The sequence below is a fragment of the Pimephales promelas genome, chromosome 10 (genome assembly GCF_988280905.1).
Source record: "Pimephales promelas chromosome 10, fPimPro1.hap1.1, whole genome shotgun sequence".
Classification (NCBI taxonomy): Eukaryota; Metazoa; Chordata; class Actinopteri; order Cypriniformes; family Leuciscidae; genus Pimephales; species Pimephales promelas.
This window is the reverse complement of record NC_142778.1, coordinates 15423853-15439856: the sequence shown is the minus strand read 5'-3', so window position 1 is coordinate 15439856 and position 16004 is coordinate 15423853. Positions and strand designations below refer to the sequence as shown.

At 36.4% G+C, this 16004-nt stretch overlaps 1 long non-coding RNA gene across 1 annotated transcript; it reads right to left on the bottom strand.

The window, feature by feature from the left end:
- Positions 1-2760: 2760 nt before the first annotated feature.
- Positions 2761-3575, bottom strand: LOC148977344 (uncharacterized). The gene is made up of 2 exons (XR_016169880.1): positions 3457-3575; positions 2761-2923 (listed from the first exon to the last, which is right to left on the bottom strand). It is a non-coding gene; the product is annotated as an uncharacterized LOC148977344 (long non-coding RNA).
- Between the last annotated feature and the right edge of the window lie 12429 nt (positions 3576-16004).

The following is a 16004-nucleotide window of genomic DNA, read 5'->3' as shown; positions in this document are numbered from 1 at the left end:
ACACCTAAAGCAGAATCACAAGGAAAAATATCTAAAATTTTAAGCCACCGTTATGGAAATGAGTGTTTGCTTTAGTTGGGCTCTTGACCCTTATATTATAAATTTTATGTTTTGATTTACTGTTGCAGCTGAGTTATATCTTTCAGATGAACAAAAATAAACAATAATAAAATAATGTTGGTCATAAAATGACCTTCATCATTCGATATTTATATCTATAATTTATTCTGTTGGTTAGTGTATGACTTAGATTCTGCAAAAATGATCAGAATGTTAAACATAATAGACGGATTTCTCAAAAGTTGTTAAAAAAAAACCCTTTCTTTTAGGCACACACAGACCTCAAGATTCAGTCAATGCTTCTCAACAACGGTGACGAGTAGAATATTCAAGTAGGAAAAGTAAATTACATAGGCTGCGTTCCAAACCGCATACTCAATGAGTAGGTACTTAATTTCAATAAGTACTTACTCATCGAGCGCTAAAAGAGTAGGTACTTTATAGCCAAATCTCGTTGAGTATGAATGCGAACCGGACATCTGCCATGTTGACGTTATCATGTGACCTACTACGCGTTATCACAAGCGCAACACCTTCATGCAATAAAAAAAAATATGAACGATACGTTTAATTAATCTACCTATAAATATCTTGATATTGATGAAACTGGCTCATTTTGTTGTGGTATTGTTGAAGAAACAGCTGCCTATTTATTTTGTGAATACATTTAGGGTTGATTTAAGTTGTTATATTTTAAACCCTACTAATGTGACCAACAGTGTTATTCTAACGATATTTTTTTTTATTAAGAAACCCCCAAATCATCATCTCTTGATTATGTTGTTAATTTCTTTATTTTATACCCAAAAAGTTTCTCCTTTAAGTTTTCCTCTTTTTCTTCATGAATTTACCTCGTTTCATCCCTCAGATATAACAACAACTATTTTTATGTATTATAAAGAACTATAATGAAGATATTTAGCCTTTTTTATTGTTCTTATTTCCTGTGTATAAATATAATTTTATGTCATATTATGATGTACACAAACCAATGATCTTTATATTTTCTGTTTTGTCACTATGATTGTTACATAAACTATAGCATCTTTCCATGATCTTGCATATAATAAGTTTAAATTATATGAGCGACAGGTGCTCTAACACTTCATAACATCAGTAACTTCACAGCACAACCTAGAACAGCGTTTGTAATGTGTGCACAAAGGAGACGGGCAGCTGCTTGAAGATCTCTTTTGGAGAAAACTGTTGATTTTATACTCAAAAAATGTAAGTATCACTGCTTAAAAATTAATATTACCTCAGAATGAATTGCATTGTTAGCCCACCCCAAAACTTAAACAAAATAATAATATTAAATGCTGACCAATACTTATATAACTTTTTATATACTAAAAATATAATTTAATAAAACAAGCAAAATGTAATTTGTTTTGTAATATGACAGTGTTAGGGGTTAACAGTTAAAGGACCCAGAACCAGATATGAAGAATGAAGACCCGGAGTCGGAATTATAAAAATTAAAGAAAGTTTTACTGAACATAGTTTGCCATTTCATCAGCAGAAGTCAGCTTCAAGACTCCCTCAGGAGTTCGTAGGCCGCCCCCTTACAGTTACAAAGATCACAGCAGTTATACCATTTTCAAGGTCTAAGCTACGTCATTGCTTACACGTTGAATGATTCTCATTGGCTACGATATAGATAAACACAGTAATTTTCCACACATATACAGATAGACGAAACATATCTCCATCGATGAGGCACGTCATGACCTTCCAGGTCACAGATTTGGGTTGCTGGCGCCAGTGTGTCCAGAACAACAACTCATTCAATCTCCAATAATGGCAGTGGTTCCTTAACCTGCAACCAAGAAGACTAGCACTAAACTTTAGTCTAACTGGAGTAAGACTTCAACAAAGAAATAGTGCCTTAAACTGTTGGCTTCAAAGACCCGTTTATGTTTTAACACTCAAACATAAACCAAATCCCTATTTCCCTATTATTTTCACTGTTACTGCATTCACATAGGACACTAGAAAATAGGAGCTCCCATCAAGGCTGAAGAGAGTCTGAGCGGCTTATTATCAGTTAAGTGTACCAAAACATAATGGTAAAACATTCGCTCGTTTGGGAGAAAAACAGATAACATTTGCTTCTCAGAAAGCAAATATAATAGAAAGAATACAGTTTAATATAACAATTAAAGTTCAATAAAGCAATGCTCAATATAGCTTGACCATCTGTACAGAGAAGTATCATATGTGTTGGACATATGTGTTCACGACGCCTTTATGATCCATAAACCTTTCTCCTGAGACCAGAGAAAGAGACAAATGGCCTTGTGCACCTAAAAGAAGCTGGTGACTTGTGCATGTACATCAGCATGCATTTAAGAATATTATTTCACAAGCAAAAGCACAAAGAATACATTTATGTCAATAAATGATTAAGTAACAATAAACATACTTAATTATTGATTTTATAAAAGAAATACATAATCATTCAAAATGATATTATGAAATATATACTGAAGAGGCAAGGGATTTTGACCACCCCTTCAACAGTAATGCATGAATTCATTTATATTGCTAAATGCAGTGAAACATCTCAATTGTCAGTCAATCGATGAATTAATGCATAAATTAATTACATTTTATATACTGACAACAATAAGAAACATGAATAAATAAGTAAAAGAACAAATAAAAGTAACCATCACAATAAACAAATGCATATACAAGTCAACACATGAAACAGCTTTATTCAAACTACAAGCATGTATTTACAGGCACTGAACCCCAAACCCTACTGCCGACTCAACACAGCGGTTCCTATTCTTTGATGACAGCATTCAGCATCATGAGCCTCTCTCCACCGCATAAACAAACGCGTGTTCTCCTGTCCCTGTAACATACAGACAAGATTCACATTACGAGCTCAACACTGCATTTACATGCTGAGGTTGATGTGTTAACTCACTTTTAATCCAACTTAAATGTTCCTCAATATATCGACACCAATAAGGGACAAATTAAATATATGTTTAGTTACTTTATAGATGTTTTTATTGACAGCACATAATTTGTCTAATGTAAGCAGTGTTGACAACAGAATTATCCTACATAATAGCACACACATGTATTTTTCATGTTGGGATGTGCTCACCTGCAATACTTATACAATATTTTCCTTCCTGATGTAAATAGACATTTTAAATAAGCGTTTTTAAGATGTATGGTTATGTAAATACACGTTGGAAACGTAACTTTATGGTTACTGGAGCTCCCCTGTTAGCTATACATAATAAAACATGTGTTCACAGCAAAATCACAACTATACTATACTGTCTAACTTCTTTAGACGTTCAACAGTTAAAACGTTTACTCTATAGTAGTTTAACACATACGATTTAAACACAATGAACCGTATTTACTCACATTTGAAAACCCCCGCGTCGCTTATCTCCGCGATGTTGATATTGACGTATCCTCTCGCGTGGCCTCCTGGGATAGATGAGTATCATGAGTAGCCGTGGAAAAGCACTCAAAAATCTGGGCGGAAGCAATAAGCCATCCGGGAACTTCTCGCCTACTCTTTTTATGAAAACTGATGTTTCGAACGTACTGCTTCCTTCACGTACTGTTTTCGCCTACTATATAGTAGGAAAGTAGGCATATTGGAACGCACTTAAGTCCGAATCTCGCGACAATTACTACGTCACCCAGGTAATTCTCGCCTACTCTTTTGGATTCATTCATACTTTTTTGCTCGCCTACTCTTTTTCCCATACTAAATAGTAGGGAAGTATGCGGTTTGGAACGCAGCCATAGACAATTCAGATCATTATTTATTCAAACCGCAATGCATGATGGGAGACATTAATGAGTTGTGATTGGTGGCAACTAGTGTTAATTTTACCAGCCATTTTTAAATTTAGTTTCAGTTTTAGTCCAGTTTCAGCATCGCTTGTTAGTTTTTATCACATTTAGTCGACATCATCCCATTTTTATTTAGTCTAGTTTTAGTCGACTATAAGTCGAGCATTTTAGTCTTTATTTTAGTCCAAGAAAACATAATTTTATTCGTTTAGTTTTAGTCAAAAAAAAACTGTCAACATTTTAGTCTAGTTTTAGTCAGGACATCATTTTAACCTTTTACTTTTTTGTCAGCAGATAATATTTAACATTTCCTAAAATTATTTCACATTTCAACATTTTCTCTCATCTTTTTGATAAAAAAACACAATTTTAAGGAACACATGCAGACATGGAAGATGTTCTGACAATATTTGCATATTTATTTTGAACATTGTTAAGGTTCAAAGACACAAACACAAATGCTTGCATTAAAACAAATAAAATACACCTGACAAAGGAAACAAATAAATAAAATAAAGTGTATTATGAACTTAACACAAGTGCTGGCTGTTTAAAGCTAGTTCACATAGAATAATAAAATAAATAGATTTGAGGTCAATGTTGTGAAAAAAAAAAAAAACTCCAACTGATACAACAAAAGTGCTTTCCTGCCAGCTAGTTCACATGGTATATAAAGGTACGGTATTTAAGGTGAAACAAGGCATAGATTGCTAGAACGTATGAAATCTTTTTAACTAATCTTTTTAAAGCGTCTGTCTGCTTTAATCAAATGTAACTGAAACTATAGTTGCCCGGCCAGTATAACATATCTAAGTTAGCATAAATTTAACTTCACATACAATTCTATCAACAACTGGCTACGGTCGCTACGTGCTAAGAAGCTAACGCAACATAGCCAGCCTGGATACTAAATGCTATGAAAGTTAGCCATCATTAGTTAGTTTATCATCAAAATGTGTCCATATATCACGTCTCTTCTTTCTCCCGAGCCCCGTGCAAAGCATGTTTTACTTTTAACCTGTCGCCGCCGCCTCACCGTGAATCCAGCTCCTGTCTGCTCCGTGTTGTGTAGGCTACTCTGACTGACTGTGCCCGCCCGCTCCAGGTTTGAAAGTGGGTGTGTGGCGGAAGAGCTGACGAGGAGGAGGCGGAGGAGGAGACGGGATTTGACAAAACCATATCATATAATAATATGTAATTTTCGTCGCGTCTTTGTTCGTGAACTAAAATGTCCATAGATTTTAGCCCAGTCTTTATTTACCGAACTGCATTTTCGTCTCGTCTTTATTAGTCTACGAAAATTATTTCTGATTTAGTCCCAGTTATTGTTTATTAGTCGGGATTTTAGTCTCGTCTCGTCTAGTTTTCGTTCGGTGAAAAATGTGCGTTGACGAAAATATTTTCGTTTAGTTTTCGTTAACGAAATTAACACTAGTGGCAACAGGTCACCACGGTTGAGATAGACGGGCTGATTATTGATCTCTGTGTTTCTAAATAAAGATGATAGTGCCCGATAAAGAAGTGTTCTAAAAGGAAAATTAGTGTGCCATGGTGGAACAAAGACTGTGATAAAGCAGTAAGAGATAGGAATTGTGGATATAGAACACTGAGAAAATATCCAACAGAAGATAAAGCAATAGAATATAAAAGACTGCGAGCCATAGCATGTAGAGTGATTAAGTCTGCAAAAAAAGAGTGCTGGAAAAGATACTGTGGAAAACTAGGGGCAGAGACTGCAGTAACAGAAATATGGCGGGCAGTACATCGTAAGACAGGAAGTAATAGGAAAAGGAAAATGCCAGTTTTAGAGGAGGAAGGATTGTTTGCTACAAGTGATTTGGACAAAGCAAAGCTGTGCGAAAATAACTTTAGAGCTGTTCACAGCGGAGCTAACATTGGTGAAGCTGGTATGAGGAAAAGAAATGAGATATTAGAGCAAAATCGATACAAACTTGAGATAAATAATGATTATTCTGATGTGTGTAATTTATTTTTCTCATTAGAAGAATTACACAGGGCAATTGGAAAAGGAAGGAAAACAGCCCCGGGAAAGGATGGTATTAGCTATGAGATTGTTAAGAATCTTAGTGTCATAGTTTTGGAGGAAATCTTGGCCTTAATGAATCACATATGGCAAGAGGGAAGGCTACCTAGCGCATGGAAGCATGCACTGGTGGTACCAATTTTAAAACCAGGGAAAGACGCATCAAAAGCAGGATCATATAGGCCCATTGCACTGACATCAGTCCTATGTAAAATAATGGAAAGGATGGTTACAGACAGATTGGTTTATAAGTTAGAGAAGAAGGGATGGTTTACATCAGTACAAAGTGGATTCCGTAGAGGAAGAAGTACCATGGATGCCGTTACGTCCCTCGATAGTGATATAAAGAAAGCAATGGTGAATAGAGAAGTATTATTGGCAGTGTTTATTGATATTGAAAAGGCGTATGACATGCTATGGAAGGAGGGGCTGGTCATAAAACTCTATGAGGCTGGAGTCAGAGGGAGGATGATTAACTGGATACAAGACTTTCTGAAGGACAGGAGGATTCAAGTTAGGGTTGCAAATGCTTTTTCAGCTGGTACAGATATTGATAATGGAACTCCCCAGGGTAGCGTGATAAGCCCAGTCCTTTTCAATATTATGATAAATGATATATTTTAAGAAATTGGAATTGGTTTTGGAAAATCTCTGTATCTGTTGTAAAAAAAATCTCAAAATCTCTGTTGTAAATAAGTGTGAAAAGGTAATAAATGTAATGCGCTCCCTTTCAGGTAGTACGTGGGGTGCAGGCAGAGATACTCAACTAATGATCTACAGGGCAATGATAAGATCTAGACTGGATTATGGATGTGTGTGTTATGGGACAGCCGCTGATTCACATTTAAAAAGGCTGGAAGTAATACAAGCTAAGGCACTGAGACTATGTTGCGGGGCCCTCCGTACAACTCCAGTCCCAGCTTTGCTGGTAGAGATGGGGGAAATGCCTTTGTCAATTAGAAGGGAGAAATTAGCAATGCAGTATATTGTTAAATTATGGGTACATAAAGGAGAACACCCTACAAAAACAGTTCTAATTAATGCGTGGGAGTGGGGATCAGGGAAAAGGATTAAGAAAAGTTTAATGTATAACATCAGGAAAAAAATGGAGGAGCTGGGACTGAGGGAGGAAGGGGTGGCCCCGCAAGTGTATTGGTCAGTTGTACCACCATGGTTGATGTCCATAGCAGAAATAGATCTCAGTATATTGAATAACGTCAAACATCATGTAGACTCAGAGTATCCTGAAATGGTAAAGCAAAGATTGGAAAATCAGTGGGGAACTTATCTTCAGATATATACAGATGGATCTCTAGATCCACAAACTGAGAAATCAGGATTTGCTTTTTATATACCACAATATGAATATGTAAAGCTTAAGCGACTGTCTGAGGGGGTATCGGTGTATACAACAGAACTTCTAGCTATTATATGGGCACTAAAGTGGGTAGAGGAAGTTCAACCAAGAAGAGCAATAATATGCTCAGATTCGGCTTCAGTGTTAAAAACTCTGGGAGGATATAATATGGGAGCTCGGCCAGATCTGTTTATGGAGCTGATGGTTCTGTTGTATAAAATCGAAAAGGCTGGAGGGTCAGTGGGATTTCTCTGGGTCCCTGCACATGTTGGGGTAGAAGGGAATGAGGTGGCAGACAAGGCAGCAAAAATGACTCTGAAAAGATATTGATTTAGCAGTTTGTATTGGGGTCACTTAATGTAGATCAGTCATTAAAGAATACACTATAGCAGTATGGCAGAGACAGTGGGAAAAGGAAACAAAGGGACGGCATTACTATGCAATTCAAAACAAAGTAAAGACAGGGCAGAGTTATTTGGGTAAATCCAGGAGACAATCTGTAATTATGACAAGACTAAGGCTGGGACACTGTGGACTTTCATGGGATCTAGCGAAGATTGGAAAACATGAAGATGGACTTTGTAGAATCTGCAATCAGCAACAGACTGTTAATCATGTGTTTATGGAATGTCAACAGTATAAAAGGCAAAGAGAACAACTTTATTCTGTGATATCAGGAGATGGATTACAAGCAGTGACACAAGCAGATATTTTGAATCCTCATGAGAACCAATTAAGGATAGTGGAAGCCGTTATGGATTTTATATCGGCAACAGGATTAGCCCTATGAGAATGATGGAGATATAAAGCGATACCGAGACTGAACTGTGGGAGGCAGCAATATGCCGTAAGGCATCTAGTCTGCCGGAAAGCCAGAAGAAGAAGAAGAAAGATGATAGTGATTTAATCAGAAATTTTTTTATTAAACATGTTATAAGAAAAATACAGATATGCAGTTAAATCACAAAACTGTTGCTAACAATTTAAAGCAAATCATCTGAATAGATTTCATTTTTCAGATAAAGCATGATTCTGTCAAAACATAACCAATACTGTTAACCAATATCTATTTGTTCATTTGACTGCTATAAGTCAATAACAGCAGACAAACAAAATTTGAAGTAAAAATATAAGTGTCAAGAGCCCAACTAAATCAAACACTGATCTCGATAACGGTGGCTTACAATTAGTGATTTTGTCCTTCAGCGATTCTGCTTGTGATCATCAGGTGTCTTCAATAATGCTCAATCATCACTAAATTAATCACTTAATTATCTCATTAACTTTAACACTCATATCGTCCATCTGAAAGCAGGTGAAGGTGATTTACTACTAATCAAGGAACCGGCTTTACTGATTAGATGTCCATAATAATATCGTGCGATATATCGCCCAGCCCTATTGTCAATAATGCTCATATTTAATTTTTTACTTTTCAAAGGCTCAAGAACTGAAACTTCTGGGGATCTGACACTTCTGAGGGACTCGCACGCTTCAACCACCCTGGATAATTTAGAGAGCACTTCTGCCTCAACCGTCTTGGACAACGTAAACTTAAGCAACACTCAACCAATACATGGTAAAATATAAAAGGCACCGACATACAAAATGTGCACACCAAAAAGTGAATGTGTTCATAATGAAAACAATTATTTATTCTTGCCTTCACAGAGACGGCAGTATGTGAAGTTGTGCTTTTATCTGAAATATATTTAAATTAATTGTTTTCAGATTCCCAGCAGAACACAGCACTTCAAGTGGTTACATCCCAAATGTCTTCAAAGTCCTCCACTGTAAAGCAAGGTAAATACTGTAAGCATGTGGATACACCACATTACTCTTTTAGAAGTGAATAAATTTAAGTTAAATTTAATGAATGCCATATACTATCATAACTACTAAATTATTACGACTGGAAATGGCAAACAGGTATCCAAATCACAAGGCTTAGGCTGAGTCAAGGTACACCGAATAAAGGTCAATATAACACTAGTACCCCTTTTCCACCAAGGCAGTGCTGGTGCTGGTTCGGAGCCGGTGCCTGCGCGCGAACCATTTTTTTGTGTTTAGACAGCCAAAGAACCGGTTCTTGGCCAGGAAAATTGGTTCCAAAGCGGCACCAACTCTTTGCTGGACTAGAATTGTTCTTTTACAATTCTATGGTCGGAGCTACTTTGTTAAGATCGGAAATTCTGAATCTGATAGGGTGCCCATGACATGCGGAGTGCCTCAGGGATCAGTTCTTGGACCGCTATTATTTAATCTCTATATGTTACCTTTAGGCCAGATTATACAGAATAATGACATTAATTACCATAGTTACGCCGATGACACTCAAATATATATGGCTTTTGATTCAGATGACAATAGTTCAATAGACGCCTTATGTCACTGCATAGAACAAATAAAAACCTGGATGAATCTAAATTTTTTACAACTAAACCAAGATAAAACCGAGGTTATTGTGTTTGGTAACAAAAATAAAAGAATAAGCATTATTAAAGAATTAGATTCTCGTGCCTTTAAAGTTAGGGATCAAGTGCGTAATCTTGGTGTTAAGACTCAGATCTTACATTTAATAGTCATATCAGAGCGGTCACCAAAACAGCATTCTATCATTTGAAAAATATTTCTAGAATTAAAGGATCGGTGCCTCAAAAAGACCTAGAAAGGCTTATCCACGCTTTTATTTCTAGTAGGGTGGACTACTGTAATGGCTTATTAACTGGACTTCCGAAGAAGACTGTAAAACAGCTGCAGCTTGTTCAGAACGCTGCCGCTAGATCAGGGGTTCTCAAACATTTTGGTGCCAGGGACCCCTTTCAGGGGGAAAAAAATTTCAAGGACCCCCCTCATATTTATAACAGTTATTGAGCACAAAGTTAATGTGTGAGCGGCAAATGAAATATTTTTGCACAAAATGAATGGTCTCCACCCAGGGTACTATGCAGGAATTTCTAAATAGCCTACTGAGGTAACGAAAGTGATCTTGCTAGGAATCACTTAGTTAGGATCCCTCACTTAGGAATTTTTGATGTTCTTGATCTACACATGTGCATTTTAAGGTGTTTTAAGGCCCCCCAATTGGATAACTATAGATTTAGTAGAAGCATGTCAGTCAGTGGCATACTTTTTTTTTTTTTGTCAAGATGTCACGAAACACAATCACATATTCCAATCAGGAATGGCCTTAAAAGAGAAATGTTTCAATAATTAGGCCTATTCTGCACACAAATAAAGCCCATAAGCCTATAAATACAATGATAATGGCATTATGTTTAATAGGTGCGTGCGTTGTTAATTTGAGCTACTGTAATTAGCTAAAAAAAACATACAGTATATGTTAAATATATGAATCCATAATGTTAATCTCATGGGCACAGTATGTTTCTATTGACCTGCTTTTTCCTTTGTTAAAGTTGAGCTTGATTAATACTTTGCAAACTGATTGTTTCAGTCGTTTTTTAAAACTTTTATCTAAAACAGCTGTTTAGTTTATGTTAATTAAGGCCTACATCTTATCTCGCACTTTATGACCGTTGACTGAAACGTCGTGCGGGGAACTTTGAGTTCACTCCGACTCAAACATTTTGACATTGACGAGCTATCGTTGTTAGTCTGCTGAAGCACCTCAGACGAGAAGGTCAGTATCATCGCGATGTGCATCCTTGCAACCTCAGTTGTGGGTACGGCCCTGTCACTATGCACTTTTATTTTGATAATGATCAGACTTCTAATGTCAAATCTACAGTAGCAGTGCTAGAACTGACTATTGTGCGCGCACGCGAGACGCCAGCGCGCGATTACATGGGAATTTTTCCTCAGCAGTGGAAACAGGAATACTCTTATTTATGGTCATAGATAAGACAAGAGTGCATCATCCGAAACGGTAAAGTGTCCATTTTTTATTTGTGTATAGGCTGCATTATAAATGACTACAAAATGTCATGCCTTTTAAAAATACAGAAAAGAACCGGATGCGGGTTCATGCCGTCTCTCTGTCTCCTTTCTGGCGCACGTCCCGCAAAATCAACAGCATCTAATCCATTTGACGCAAAGACATAGATTATCTATCTATAGAAAACTTTAAGTGTCTACTTTGTATTGTTTTATGTTAAATGCTTTATATAAGTTACTTAGGAATAAACAGCATGTTTTCAGATGATAAAGAAAACATGACTCATAGCATGGAAAAAAACGTTAGGTTGTAAATTATTTCGCGGACCCCCTGGCTTTAGCTCGCGGACCACCAGGGGTCCGCGGACCCCACTTTGAGAACCACTGCGCTAGATTATTAACTGGGACCAAGAGAATAGAGCACATCACTCCAGTTCTTAAAACTTTGCATTGGCTCCCAATTAACTATAGAATAGTCTTTAAAGTGATGCTTTTAGTCTATAAAGCACTGAATTGTTTAGGCCCTGAGTACATTTCCGAAATGTTTGAAAAATATAAACCTAACAGGACTCTTAGATCAATACACTCGGGTCAGTTAGTGGAGCACAGAGTTAGAACAAAATATGGAGAAGCTGCGTTTAGCATCTCTGCTGTACACGACTGGAACAAACTACCACAAGATATTAGATGTGCCCCGAATGCATTGATTTTTAAATCTAAGTTGAAAACTTTTCTTTTCTCACAAGCTTATGACTGAGATCTTAAAATTAGCTATACTGTGTAGTTTTAAATTTGTCTATTTATTTTTTTATTAAATCTTTATTATCTTTTTTGTGCATGTTTTGTATCTGGTATTTTTTCATGTTGTTTTTACGTTCTGTAAAGCACATTGAAGTACTTTGATGGAGTGAATTGTGCTATATAAATAAACTTGTTGTTGTTGTTGTTGTTTACCACGTCATGCTTACGTCGGGGCGGGGTTATTGTCGAACTTTCTCTGGAACAAAATCTCTGTCTATAGTAATCCAGACGAGCACCACAAATGTGTTCCAAATGTCTTCTTCTGACCCCAATATTGGATTGCAAAGCCAGGAGAAACATTTGCAGACAGACAATGTAGTCCAATATTGTAGTTGTTATGCTTGAAGTTTGGAAAGCTAAGATGTATGGCAATGTACACAGTGACTTAACGACATCTTTCGCTGGGCTCTCTAGCCAGTGGGAAAACGCACAGGTCCAGAGAAGGTTCGCAAGTTGAACCAACTTTGAACCAGTACCAGTTCCGAACCAGTTATTTTTGGGTGGAAAAGGGGTTTAGGAGATTAACACTGGGAAACAAATTATGCTGGAACACTTACTGATACAGATTAGACGAATTAGCGTCCACAAATAGGGACAGACGTGAAATAAAACGGGAAATACTAAACGGAGAAAAAAAACAACTTATCGGAGAACGGATGTAACAAAATATTATTTTTGCTCAAATCCTCAATGTTTCACTTTAGCAGAGCCATGGTTTCATTTTTAATACATTTCTTTTGTTTACATTCGACAGCTGGGAAGGTGAGGAACAAGTGGACAGGTAATGAAGTAAAGGCTGTGGAGCGGCACATGATTCATTTCATAACCAACTGCAAGGTGCCAGGTAAAAAGGACTGTGACTCCTGTCTCCAGGCAGAACCAGTGGCTCTGAAAGACCGAGACTGGGCTGCAATCAAATACTACATTCACAATAGAATCATATCAATGAAAAGGAAGATGTATAGATAGAGGTTCCCAAACCTGTACTGGAGTACCCCCAACACTGCACGTTTTCTATGTCTACCTAATCAGGTGTGTTTGATTAGGGAGACAAAGAAAACGTGCAGTGTTGGGGGTACTCCAGTACAGGTTTTGGAACCAATGAACTAGAACATGCCAACTGTGGCTGAGGGGCAATTTAATTTCTGTTGAACTTGGTTAGAAAAATGCTCACTGTGTACTGTTACAATCAGTGTCACCTTAGATATCCAGTGAAAATGAGTTTCGTTTTGATATTCTCATTTTAATTCAAGGATTGCTATTGATGTTTTCTTGTACAAGCATGTTACAACCTAGTTTTGACTGAGGCTGCCATGTTGACATGTATTCATGAGGGCTATTAATGATGTTTTCTTTTATCCCCAGCCTTTAGACACTTTTTTTTTTCTTTTCTTACTACCTCTGGATCATATCATAATGCATTTTTTCAAAAAACGGACAATCTCTTTCATAGAATAAGGTTTAAAAGTATATGTAATCTATACTCTCTGTGTCAACAAGCAAGTACTTTAAAGGGATACTCCACTTTTTTTGGAAATAGGCTCATTTTACAACTCCCCCAGAGTTAAACAGTTGAGTTTTTACCTTTTTCGAATGTATTCAGCCGATTTTCTGATATTTAGAAGAATATCAGTAACCAGACAGTTTCTGGTCTCATTGACTTGCATAGTATATTTTTTTTTCCTACTATGGAAGTCAATGAGACCAGAAACTGTCTAGTTACTGATATTCTTCTAAATATCAGAAAATTGGCTGAAAACGGTAAAAACTCAACTGTTTAACTCTGGGGGAGTTGTAAAATGAGCCTATTTCCAAAAAAAAGTGGAGTATCCCTTTAAGGTATTGTTAATTTCAAACATATTTCCCAAGTTTTCAGTGTTTTGTTTTGGACGTTAAAGAGAGTAGTTCTTTCATTTCAAATAAGCTGTCTTATGTATTGCCTTATCCTGTATTGTGGCTGGTTGTTCAATGATTTAAAAACAGTTGATGAGGGTTGCCATTTCTTAATTTTAGTTAAGCCCTAGTTATAATAAGTCCATCCATATGCAGCATTGGTCAGCCAATGAAGGTCAATCATTTTCATACTTGTACCTATTTTGGTTAAGCTATGAATACAAGTAAGAAAGACCTGAAGTGTTTCCTCTTTCTTTCACATAACATCTACTCTGAAATTCATGAATAGACGATAAGACATTTGAAGACCGTAAATATGAAAAATGTTTACTGAAATTGAGCATGACTATATTGTAGGGGTGTGCGATATGACGATTTCCACGATCTGCTTTTGAAGAAATATCGTAGTATCGTGTTACAGTGCATTCTAGCAGAACAGTTCTGGCGCCTCCGTCTCAACTGTACAACGCGACGTAGCCTAGACATCACACGTTAATTAATAGGTACGGGACACTGCAATTCACAAAAGTTCATTACTTGCATAAGCCTTGCCGGTTAAACATGTAATCCACGCGCTGATGCGCTGTTCTAACGTGCGCTTTCCTGACCGCATATACCCACGACAATCACAGGCACTAGAAGCCTGTCAAACAGCGCCAGAATACTGGACTAAGTTATCTTTCGAGTCTTATTATGCTAATACTGTTAAATACACACAATGTGTACATAAACAGGCTACGTCTAAAGTGAAAGCAAACATTTGAGAGAATATCTGGTGTAATATGCGTCTATATTAAAAGCGTCGCGTGCTGGTCTATAAACGACAGGAGTAAATAGTACTGCCGCTTGTCCTTAAAGGGATAGTTCACACAAAAAAAAAAAAAATCTGTCATTAATTACTCACTCTAATATTGTTCCATACCTGTATTCATTTCTTTCTTGTGCTGAACACAAAAGACATTTTTTTAATGTGGGTAACCAAACAGTTGCTGGTCCCCATTAACTTCCAGGAGAGAACCTATAAAAAAACAGGGGGACCAGCAACTGTTCTGTTACCCACATTATTCAAAATAACTTTTATTTTCAACAGAAGAAAGAAACTTATTCGTGTTTAAAACATCTTGAGAGAGTAAATTAAGACCATTTTCATTTTTGAGGGAACTATCCCTTTAGTGTTAATAAAAAATAAAAAACACACAAGGAGAAAATCACTCACTGACTGAGAACTTTAATAGTAGCTTTAATAAGAATCAATTTATTCAGTGAAGTCTATGAAGTGTTATAATTTCATATTTGTTCATTTAATTACTTTCTTCAATGCTACTGCTAAATACACCTACTGCATCTGAAAAAATAAAGCACTATTTATTCAATTTGAATATTAATTTGTGTAATGTTTATCTCGTCTTATTTTTTTAATATAAAAAAAAGAAAATAATGACAAAGATTTTTATCTTCGCCACTGGCCTAAATGTATGCCTTTCTTTTTTTCTTTTGTTACCTAAGGATTTGTTTTTAACATTAGTTTGGCTGTAATGAACAGCCACTTGCAAAATATTAAAACCAAATTGTAAAAGAATCGTGATAAAAAATCGTGATCGTGATTTTCCCAAAAAAATCGTGATATGATATTTTTTCCATATCGCCCACCCCTACTATATTGTACACCACTGCTTCTAATAGACCTTTTTCACAAAAACCGGAAATACGTAATCGTTGTGGAAACGGAGTTCCCGTCAACTGTCGACACATTAGAAAAACCTACTCTGAGAGGAGAAAATTGATCAGAGTCTGCAAAACTTTGAAAAAATGTAAACTTGTCATGGTCCAGTTGTTGATGACTTTGTAAAATGCTGTGGTGATGCTTGTCTGCAGCTGATGTATCTAAGACCAAAGATATGATGATTTCAGAACTGAAGCTCATTCTTCCCAATATACGTTCATTAAAGGTAAGAAGGTGGAGTGTGTGGAAAGTTATTCATATCTAGGGAGTATTATTTACAATAAACTGCATTTTGATGTAAATACCAGAAAGAAGTCTGTCAGTTTTATTCAACAGTTATCCTGATTTTTTTTTCCACTGCTGTTGCTATAGAACGATCAAAGATGAAGAAA